This window comes from Polypterus senegalus, chromosome 5 (assembly GCF_016835505.1).
Source record: "Polypterus senegalus isolate Bchr_013 chromosome 5, ASM1683550v1, whole genome shotgun sequence".
Classification (NCBI taxonomy): domain Eukaryota; kingdom Metazoa; phylum Chordata; class Cladistia; order Polypteriformes; family Polypteridae; genus Polypterus; species Polypterus senegalus.
Window position 1 is genome coordinate 134,840,134 of NC_053158.1, and position 12,559 is coordinate 134,852,692.

The following is a 12,559-nucleotide window of genomic DNA, read 5'->3' on the forward strand; positions in this document are numbered from 1 at the left end:
CATAAATAAAATAAATGATGCCTAATAATTATCAAAAATATGTTAAAGAAAAAGAGAAACAAAAATGGTCACAAAAGACTTGGTTAATGACTGTGTTACGCTCATGTTTAACAGTAGAAGTGCAGTTTGCCACACCCATGAGCTTTTAGTATTTACATTTTAATTAGCTCAATAGTGTGTATGTATTGCTCCTGTCCTTTCTGACTCTTCCTAAAACACACCACTGCAAATTCCAATGTTGTTTTCGTCTCAATTCAGAAGAAACATAGATGCATTTTTCTTAGATTTTCTACACCAAAGACCCCCATTACCACTTAAGCCAACCCCATTCAGCACTGGCACTCAGATGAGAAATGCTGCACCCCTTCCTCTAAAAAACATTTGACCACATTTGCATATCATTGTCTGCTTCTATTACTGACTTTATTGAACACTGCTGCCTAGTTGTGAATTGTTGTTTTCACTCTGCAGTCATCAAGACAATAATTGCTGAGACTATGTCACACTTATAAATCACTAACATTTTCACTATGTGACAAAGAAGATCATAGACAAATCTGAAAAAACTGTTGTTGGCTTTTTTCAGTGTTATTTCAGTTATACAGAGATTATACAGGAGACAACACTAGTAGTAGTGTTCGGGAACACTATAAATCATTCAAAGTTGATTTACAATTGCTACAAATCCCAATTTAGTAGTTTGGCAAACCTTTATCAAGTAACACAGCAAATAGTCACAACCACAAATCCTGGCTACAACTGTACTCTGCAAAAAGGAAGCCATATATTAACAGTGTCCATTAACTTCTTTTGGCTTGGAGAATTTTGGGATGGACCAGATACCTCCACATAGTGGAAGTGTGTGTTGTGGTCAGACAAATTAGTATTTTTGATCTTTTTGGAAGAAATGCATGTTGTGTCCTCCATACCAAAGAAGAACCAGCAAGACTGTTACCAACTAGAAATCCAGAAGCCAGTGTCTGATGGTGTAGGGATGTGTCAGTGCTCCAGACAAGAGTAACTTGCACTTTTGTAAAAGTACCATTAATGCCAAAAAGTGCACACAAATTTTGGAGCAATATATGCTGCCTTCAAAATGACATCTCATACATGGACGTCCATGTATAATTCAGCTAGAACAATGCAAAACTACATTCTGTTTGCATTACTAAGGCATAGCTGTATAGGAAGAGGCTGTGGGTACTCAACTGGCCAGATTGTAGTCCTGACCTGTCCCCAATTTGAAAATGTATGGCAAAACCCCATACTGTTACAAACCTAGAGACTGTTTTGCAAGAAGAATGGAAAAAATTACACATGAAACACTCAGTAAATCGGTTTCTTCAATATGTAATTGTTTATTAAGTATTGCAAGGAGGAAAGGCAAAGTGGGAATTTTGTGTCCAAACTTTTTGGAATAGGTTGGAAGTATCAAAATCGAATTAAAGTTTTGAAAAAAAAAAAAAATTGTAATATCAAATAATCAGCTGCTATGTTTTCAGGTCAAAGATAATTTACAATCATTTACTAATCGCTGCTTTCTATTTGTTTTTGCATTTTCCATACTATCCCAAGTTTTTCCGAGTTGGAGTTGGATTTAATTGCGCTAGTCTCAGGAAATGATGAAGGGAAGGAGTATTGACTATAGGAAGTGTTTAATGGGAGAAGCACAGACTTTGCCCAATTAATTTTATATCCCAACAGAACTTCAAAGAACTTAAACACCTTAAGCATGTGGGAAAGATCAGAAGGAGCGTTGCATATGAATAATAGGATATCATCTGCTTATAATGATATTTTATGAGGGTAAATGTAAGCAGTAATTGGGGTGATTAGGTTGTGCGAATGAAGGACAATGGCCAGAGGTTCTAGAAATAGGTCAAAAGAATAGGAGAGCGAGGGCATCCCTGTCTGTCACCTTTGAAAATCCACAAGGAGGGAAAAAATCTGATCAGGGTAAATTAACCTTTGAATAATTTGACTGTAATCATTTATTAGAGGCTTAGCTAATAGTTTTGCATCTGAAATGATCAAACAAATACTGTAGGTTAAAAGCTGGAATGATCATCTGGAACTTTGCCATTTTGAAAACAGGATGATTAGGGCAGAATTAAATCAAGGGTTCAATTTAGATATGGAAATTGAGGAGTTTGACATTTGCAGATAAGGAGGAGACAGTTGCTTCCAGAATGTTGAAATTGCCAGTGGGAGAAAACAATTAGTCACCAGTATTTTTAATGGGATTTTTGACTGGTCTGAATCAAATTTCTGAATTTATGCCACACCAATTTCTAGTGTTTCAAATGAATGATTCCAGAAGAGCCTATAATTATTATAATTCTGCTTAAATTCAATTACATTTTTATTAGAGCTCAGGAGGTTGTAGACATTTAAAAGTATAATTTATACAATATAAAAAACAAAATTACATCTGCTATAGCGTAGAAAATTGCAGTGGCCATCAGAGTTACAGAAGATGTGAAGGATGTCACATCCCACATTAAAGGATCACATTCTCCTAAGGAAGAAGATGCCTTTTCTTATATAGTTTCTGTGTGCTCAGAGACCAATCCAACCTATCATTGATGTGGGACTCCAAATAACTGTGGAAGTGCACCATCTCTTTATCCACTTGCTGATTAATGACCGAACATAGAGGCTCTTGGTGTGGTAATTGTAATCTTTTCCCTGGGTCTAGTTGATTTTTTTGCCATGAATTTGTGTACATTTGGCTATCACTGTGTGTTTTTAATGTCAGAGTGTGTAGGTGCAAGGAGCGACACCTCATACAAATGCTCCTTCAATGAGTAGATGTTTTTTTATCTAGCGTGTACACAGTTGACATGTGCAGGGCAGGGCAGCACAGTTAGAAAATTTTGGAAGCAGGGTGGATGCTGACAAGAGGGTCTGCAAGAAAGGACTGATCATGAAATTCCCATCATGAGGACTGTATCATACCCTTGCATGAAATCATTGTGCGGTTTCAGATGTTTGTCAGCTCATTGTCAGCTTTGTCAGCACGTTGCCATTAACACTGTGTTGAATGTGTATGCATAGAAAGGTAATATATACCTTGTATACTACAACAAACAGTTGACTGACACAAAATAAGAACCTTGTATCTGTTCTGACTTGCCTACAAATTCGACTTAATGACAGACTTAGAAACAGATCTTGTCCATACCCAGGGAATGGTAGTATTCGAAACTGACTGACATCAAATAATATATCTTCAGCAGAACTACCAATTTAACAATAGCGCTAAAGTTGTCTTTAAAGTCACATTCACACTCGCAAAGTTTAATAATAAAACCAAGTTAATACCAGTAGCACTTACTGTTCCAAATTATCCATTATTCCTATTCCATTGTTGATAACAATTGTACATGATAGGTGTGCTCCTGAGTATAGCAGAATAACATACTGTAAAGTCTGAAAACAAACCATTCTCTTTCCGCTAAGCTAAATATGAAAACTCTATAATAACTGTGGGATGTTAGCTTACCGTGCTGAAGACATCTTCACTCGCTCCCATGTGTTATCTCTTCAGGTGCTCATGCATGGCAGTCGTACTCTTATGCCATGGCAATTCTGCATTGCATATTTTACAACCAACCATTTTTTTGCAAGACCTTAACACAAAGTGTTCTAACACTTTAAAGTTTTAGGTCACAATTTTGGGCTTTGTCTCCCTCCGTCTTCACCATATTGAAATACACTGCTGCCGAAGGGATGACAAAATCTAATGCATTTGTCACTGATTCAACTATACAACAATGAAAATCGGTGGCAACAAATTTAATGATTGAATGTATCGATTTTTGTTGATTAGTTGTTGCAACCCTAACGTTTTTCCTTACAAAAAGTAGATTTTCTGCTTTTCACACCAGGGGCCTCATATATAACACTGTGTATAGAATTCACCCTAAAACATGGTGTACAGACAAAAGTGCAAATGTGCGTACGCACAAAAAAAAATCCAAATGCATAAATCCGTGTGTACATCAAGTTCTACGCACTTCCACTTTACAAATCCCAACGAACATTAAATTTAATGCATATGTATGCGCCTACAGCCCCACCCCGACTCCTCGCAGAATTTCTCACATTTTAATATGCGAATCTATATAACCTTTGTTATGGAATCAATATAAGCAATATATTATTTCACCTTCCATTCAGTGTTTGGTGAAAAAAAAAGAATTTCAGATAATGCGAAGTGGAGGCAAGGAAAACATGCTATTTGTTGGCTTATGCAGTGGTATAAGCAACAACAGCGTGGCAGAGACCCTTGAAAGTTCAAGTTTAGAAAGTCTCACAGTGCCCAAAAGAAAAAAGTGGTCAGATATTACAGTCGATGTGAAAAGATGCGTCGCAGCCCACTGTCTGTTTATTCAGACAATATTACAAAAGCTCAACCCGTGCAATGCTCTGGTGGCTGCTGTGCCAAGCACGTCTTCAGGAGCTGGCGGCACACACACCTCTACCTCGGAAACTGCTGGGAGGCCCATCTGGCTTTGAGTTGTTGGATGCTGTTCTGGAGTCACAAAATGCAATAGTGGATGCTGTAATATGTGGTCAATGAACTAATGAATATAAGGGCTGTATCATGTGATAATGACCACAAATTAAATTCTTTCTGTTTACATAAACAAATCATTCTCTGAAGGTGCCTTTATAGTGTTGCGGCAGCACCAATGGCCACAAGAGATCGATTTTCTGCTCTTTATTTTGAGGTGACTCGCTATCCTTAAAAGAGCTGCTTGCCTTTTGCAGCACTAGTTGGAAAAAGCACCTGCGACTGTACAGAGGTGCCATTTTTATAGGTTCTCCAGCTATATATCATGTAATGGCAGCTCATTCTTTTGGTGATTCATCCATGGCTGATGTAACTTGTCCAGTGCCATTGTAATAGCAATGTGTGTGCAGCGTACTGCTCAGATTACTAAAAAAAAAAAAAGCAGACATTGCTGCAAATTGCGGCTTGTTTTGCAGTTCAAACACAGTGTAAGGAAATCTTATATCTGGATGACAAGTGGACAATACCATCTTATATAGCTGGCCTGGCACAACTCGGTGACGTTTGTGAAATACCCAATCAGTCAGCAAATTCACATTTTAAAGCTCCTGTGATTAAAAACTTAAGAGTGGACAGAATTTGCAAAGGAGCAGGTAAAGAAGCATTCCTCAAAGTCTGCCTTTGTAAAGCCGGCGCCAGTTCAGCACACAGCTCCAAGAGGATAGCTCCTGGAAACTGAAATTGACTTAGAAGCCAGTCATCATCATCATCTATAAATGCGCACTCTCTTCTAACTCTTCCATTTGTGATATCTTCTAACAACGCTAAAGCAGTTATAGTAGTTGTAATAGTTTGCCCATTATATTGTTACAGAACGATTACAATCAAGTGAATTTATTTTGTAAACATTATGCAATTTCAGTGTGTTTGATAAATCCTGCATCATTGATGCGAATATGAAAAAGAAAGGTAAATAACACAAACAGTAGCACTGCTTTGATGCTGAGTGCCACCAGTTTGCAAAACTCAGCAGAAACGTGCATACACAAGGTAGTGGGCTACCGTGAAAATGTTTTTATACATCTCATAATGTGCAAGGAGACAGGCCTACGCAACATTTTTGTGTGTACACACCATTTATAAATGAGGCCCCAGGTCATCTATTTCTTTTTTAATGTTTGAAACTGAGCTTAACAATTTTTTGCTGTATACACTCAAGCAGGGTACAGACAGGTAAGATCATGCCATTTCAGCAAATGCAGGAAAATTACCCTTTTCTGTTCTTCCAGTATGTAAGGGCCTTTTCCCCTTTTGAAACTGATGCTTCTGACTGATAGAATTGCTCTTGAGTTGCTGATGGGCTACTTGGGTTTGTTTTTTTTCTTGAATATTTTCAGCATGCATTTTCAGTGGTGAGCCATAAAGCATTTTTTCAGATATTTCAGTTCCTACACATTTATTTCTGCCTCTCCATTGTGCTAGTGAAATAGCAATTGATGTACCTTCTTTTAATAACGTTAGTCATCAAAGCACACCAAAATAAGACATTGCAATTTATTTAATAATGTTTAATAAAGTGCTTTACCTAGACTTTATCACTTTAGGCTTTACATTCAAAGGAATGACCCTTTGAGGTTTTGTTGGGCTTTTTCAACTGTTGCATTATCTGTTTTAGACCTATGATGCCGAGGAAAATACTGTGCATGACAAGGTGAATGAACCAAAGCATGTGAATGCTCAAGTTGTACTTGCTGCATCCTGCAGATCAAGCCCCACCTTATTTGGCAGTCTGCAAACATCATTTGAATGCTACAGCATTACCCATGAAAATAACTGGAAACCACCAAGATTTAGCCACACTCTCAAACATCCAGCCCTGCCACATTATGCTGGCTGTGTCTGTAGTAATTAATTCTATTTATTTTGTTTTGTGTAATGATTTGAAGATTTTTACTGCAGGGAATGTATTTTTATGGGTTTCTTTTTATTTTTGCAAACTATACTATTTTTTCTTTTTGTCTGTCTTTTTTACGAGACATGCTGAGATACATCATGTTATTGCAATCGTAATTCCGTTGATGTCAGCGGAATTTCACTATATATTCAACATTAGTGTTATGTTTCATTATCCTTTTTTTTTTTTTTAATTATTTATTAATTTTATTACAATCAATACATAGCAATCAAGTTTTTACAAAAAAAAGAATTATGCTAAGAACAGATCGATCCCCACCCTTGAGAGAGAGAGCAAGCCAAACGGTGTAAAATTTAAGGCTTTTAAAAATACCTAAATCAACAAATTCTCTGTGCTTTATAAACTTATTTTAAAATATTACTGATTAGATCCTGCCATGTTTTGAAAAAAGTCTGCACAGATCCTCTAACTGAGTATTTGATTTTTTCCAATTTTAAATAATATAACACATCAGTTTCCCACTGACTTAAAAGAGGAGAGTTTGGGTTCTTCCAGTTTATCAGAATAAGTCTGCGTGCCAAAAGTGTAGTGAATGAAATCACAATTTGTTTGTCCTTCTCCACTTTAAGACCCTCTGGAAGAACCCCAAACACAGCTGTTAATGGGTTAGGAGGGATTGTGAGTCCAAGACTGTCTGAGAGGTAATTAAAAATTTTTGTCCATTTTTGTCCAGAATGTGAATGGAAGAACCCCAAACACAGCTTTAATTTGGTGCAGGCCCAGAACATGTGACCTAGTGAGGCTGGAGCTAATTTGCAGCGTTCACAGGTTGGATCATGTCCTGGAAACATTTTGGAGAGTTTTAGTCGAGACAGATGTGCTCGATATATAATTTTGAGCTGTATAATTGTATGCTTTGCACATATGGAGCTCGAGTGAATTCTCTGCATTGCTACTTTCCACTCCTTTTCTGATATATTAATTGAGAGATCATTTTCCCAGTGTCCTCTTGGATCTTTGAAAGGAAGGGATTGTAAAAGGATTTTATATATTGTAGAGATGGAGTCTAACTCCTTTAAATTGAGCAATAAATTTTCCAGCGTGGATGAGAGTGCCAGATGAGATAATTATTTTTAAAAATGTGTTGCTTAAATAGGTGTAATAAGGTATGTACTGAGCACTACTGTACTGTATACAATAAACAAGGCAGAACCATGTATACAGCAGTAGCATAATCAACTTATATCTCATACTGTGTTGCACATATATATGGATGTAGGATAGAATGTTGATACAGTTGTAATGGATGCATCAAGGATCCAGGGTTCATTTTCTAGCCTGATCACTGTCTGTGTGTCACATGTGCACATTCTCTTCAAATTTGAGTTCTACCTTCCTGTAAATGTGTAGGAGATTTTGTGGGTTTAAAAAATACATTTTTACTGCATACAATTTTATGACTTCTCCTTTTCTGTTTATTAATCTATGTAAAATATTCTAATAAAAGCCTTCTTAGTGAATCTGGATAAAAATAATGAAGGTAAGTGTTAACTGTAAGCTGAGACAAGAGTATATAAACTCTTCATTACATAATTTTAATGCTGTATTTCAGTTATAGGTTAATCACTCATATTGCTACATTTTTTGTTAAAAGATAACATGGTTAAACAGCAAATGAAATTGTATTTTTACTAAGAAGATTAGTACAAGAATGTATGAATGGATGTACATTGTACAATAAAACTTATATCTGCAGTTCTTTTCTTTTTGCACAGCCTCTGTACCAACAGGTATCCTTAAACTATAATTCAAGTAATCTCTTTTAACAGCATAATAATCATTTTTGTTTTTGGGTCATTGTGAAGAGTTAATGGTGGTCAAGTACATTTTTAATCTCTAACAAGGGTGCCAAACAAGTCTAAAAATAGAGTGGATAATTAATATTTTGTTTAGGTTTAAGCAATTACTTTTCAGTGCATTATAAATTAAACTAGAAAACATATTATAGGGTCATGTGGTCTTTCAAAAATGGTACTTTATTATATACCACCCTGGTCAGACTGGCTAAATATGCTTACTCAACATGTTTATTCATGTCACACCATAATTGCACCATGATTATGGTTTTACTTTTCCTAACCTATAGATACATTTTATCTACATTGCAGAGTATGAACCACTACACTCTATATAAATTATACATATATAATTCTTAGTAACATGCCAGATGGAAACACCCTTTTGCATGACTGAAAGCTTAATTGAAAGTAACCTATGCATTTTCTTCAAAATATATCAAGCTTTATGTTAAGTAACACTACATTGACAATAAAAATGTGTAGAACTGTTTTACAGAGTAATGGAAAAAATGTTTTCTTTATGGAGGAAGAAAATGTAATTTCCAGACCTTGCAAGGTTAGGAAAAAACTGCAACAGTAAGAATAATTAATAACAAGAGGATTTAAATAGTTATTTGTAACCATTCTATATTTTTCTAAATAGATGAAAAGTACATCAACAAAAATGATAACTTCATTGTTTGGCACTTATTTCTCTAAGAATTACTTAAGAATACATTTAAATGGGTGACATGTATGAATTGAATTTTCAGTATATATTTCAGCCTAGTTAAAAAGACCAAACTGAACATAATTTGCAAAATACTATTCTTGACTGCTTAGAACAATCTATTTGCAGCATAACTTTGGAATGTGCAGACTGTCTTGTGCTTGAATAGCTGAGCTTGCAACAACAGGTCACAGGGTCATCTCTTATGACTGGATTACTGTTTAACCTTGAGTAATTCACTTGACCAACAAAGATTATAAGAATGTGCCTCTGTAAAAAGATTCATTGTAACGCTTTTGTGCAGATATTGCTTTGTAATGGTGTAGACAATTCATGTAGGAGTACTCCCTATTAATGTAGAAGAGTTAACTATTTGCACACAGTGCAGTTATTTCAGTTATAAAAATATACTACAATTTCCAGACATAGTTTAACAATTACTCTCAAATTACACTTAGTCATTCAGCAGTTGTAGTCAGGAATCAGTCTTTTAAATTGAACTTCATTAAATTAATAAATGTACATTCTGAGGCACCATAACTGATACTAAGAGATAGCTATACTGAGACACTGTCATGAGTGCAATATTGTACTTTAATTTAGTTATTCAGTATTTCTGTAATCCCAGCGTACATGCAACGCAAAATCTTTGTTAGCTGCCTAAGTTTTTAAAAAAGTATTATTAACATAGACTTACTGTGTATCAAAATGTAATGCACAGTCACATGTAGAAATAATAAAAAATATGTATGCACCTGTATTGAAACTCCTGTTTCAAAATCAATAAAACAAACAAAGTATATTCTTGAGCTCTTTTGATTTTTTTAAATATTTATTTTACTTAATTTTGCAACTGAGGAACTGAATGTGAAATTAAATTCTGCTGTTTTGCACATCCTGCCTGCTTCTCTAAATGCCTTCAAACTAGGTTGCAAGCTAAAAGATGCCCGCCCTTCCTAGCTAAACATGCACACTGCAATCTTCCGAATTCACATGCCCCAGTTTGACTCTTGGAAGGTCGCAGTACTGTGCAGCAGTGCAATATGCAGCTCTGAAATGTATGACTCAGGATTGCATTTAAAAAAATGGAACTTAATTTAAACTTTAAAATAAAGAAATAAGTAAGAAACATTTTTGTTTCTTTTTAAATACAGTACATAAACTAGGTACATGATATGTATGGATCTCTTGCCATTAATACTTAAGTAATTTTTTGTATTATTATTAATGTTAAAAAAAACACTTTTATGAAAATGCCACCCTGACCAAAGTGCCACCTGAGACATAACTAAACATAACAGTACGCCAGTAGGTTCTTAAAAAAAAAAAACTGCCTTAGTCAATGTGAGAAAACAGTTATTTTCTGTGTACCTATGGCTATGTGATTGCTCAATGAGAAACATATGTATAGAAAAAGTCAGGAAATGTACACATGATGCAATACTCAGATGCATTTGGGGACTTAGTTAACTGTCTTGAAAGTTGCAGCATTTAATTGTTTTTAGTTACTTCAAAGAGTAATTTATGATATTTTTGTTAAATAGGTTTGTAACAATGAGTCATATTCAAAAATAACAGTGCTAACAGAATGCAATTACATGTGGTAACACACTACAGTACTGTACATTAAGTAAATGCTTTTTAGCAGTATTTTACAATGCCTTGCATTTAAAAACGTAGCCCAAATAGGCTTGTAGTGGCCCTATAACTTTCAATAGGCATTTGTGCATGTGTTCGCCTAAATGCAGGCATCAGAGTCTCTCAATCAGCTGGTGTATTTTGGGCATTTTATTGGTCAGTTTTAGCTATTAGCCATAACTGAGAGTGAATACTAAAGCTTCATCACTTGCCAATGACTTCTTCTGAGGATTTTATTGAGCATAATTGACCATCAGGCTAGCACAGTGGAGCAGTGGTAAGTGCTATTGCCTCACAGTAGGGAGACCAGGGTTTACATGTTTGACCACATGTCCAAGACATACAGGTAATTCCTAAGATTCTGGTTTTATTTTTGTACTTATTTATATTCATTTATTTATTGTACGTGTGTTTTTTTTGTCAATGTTCAAAGGGGCACATGAAAGCAAGCATTTCATTGTACATGGTAATTGTACTTGTACACATGACAATAAAGAATTGAAATTGATGTAAATTGGCAATGCTAAACTGGCCTTGGTGTGAGTGTCTGTGTGTGTGTGTGTGTGTGCGTGTGTGCGCGTGTTTGTGTGTGTTTGTGTTTGACTTGCACCTTGTCCAGGATTTGTTCCTGCCTTGTACATTATGCTAGCTGTAATAGCATCCTGCACTACCCGCTATCCTGCTCAGGATTAAGCAGGTTAGAAAATTACATTGCATAATTGAAAGCCAGACAAGGATGTTTCATTAGTTGTCAGAGAAGGGCAGCTTTTACCCAACTTCAAGAAGAAGAAGAAAACAATAAAAACATGCAGCCGGGTCCATTCTCTGATTTGTCAAGTCAATGTAAAATTGTCAAAAACTTGTCAATTTATACATGATTTATAGAATCAAGCTCAGTAAGCTCAGTCTCTAAAGAAAGACCTACTATAAGATGATTGCAATACTTTATATAATCTAAGACCAAATCCAAATAGTATCTTTTTGATTAAAGGGGTAAACTGGAAAGATGTCTCTACTAAATCATTCTTACCAGTAATTTCCAGTTACTAGTGACCTACATAAACTACAGAATCAAACATCTGCCATTTCCAAATTAGATTTAAGGACTTTAATTATAAAAACACTTTAGGTGATATGAATATATTACCAAAATTATAAATATTATTTAGCAATAATATTTATTCTTTTTCCACCACTTATCTGAGGCAGGGTCGTGGGGGCAATGGTCTTAGCAGTGAGGCCCAAACATCCTTTTCAACAGCCACACTTTCCAACTCATACAGTTGGTTCCTAAGGCATTCTCAAACATCCCTCCAAGCCCTGAATCTTCCCCAGGGTGTTCTCCTGGCTGGCCATGCCTGTGAAACCACCACAGGAAAGCATCCAGGAGGCATCCTTTCAATGCAGAGGGTCAGTGGCTCTTCTCTGAGCCTCTCCCGGATATCGGCTCTTCTCATTCTATCTCTAAGGGGGAGCTTAGCCACTCTGCGGGAAAAGCGCATTTTAGCCTTATCTCAGTCAGTCACCAAGCTGCCAATGTTTGCAACATTGGAAACTAATGATTGAAAAGAAGACACCCTTCATTGATAGAGCAACTATATCTTCCTTAACAAACTAGTACACCAGATACTGTGACAGATTAGGGCTGTATCACACCCTTGAACCCCTGTCCACGACTCCAGACAACAGGTAAAAGTCTAAACAATGACTTTATTAAATTGCCACAGTGCAAAAAGCACCCTCTCCTCCACTATAGTCATAAACCAATCACAATAATACACAATAAACAATCCTCTGACTCCCAGATGTGTTGTCATCCTACCACCCAGCTCAGCTCGCCGTCTGGGAGCTCCCACAATCCTTTTATATTCCCTGACCCGGAAGTGTTCCCAATCCCCAGTCCATGTGATCTTGTATCA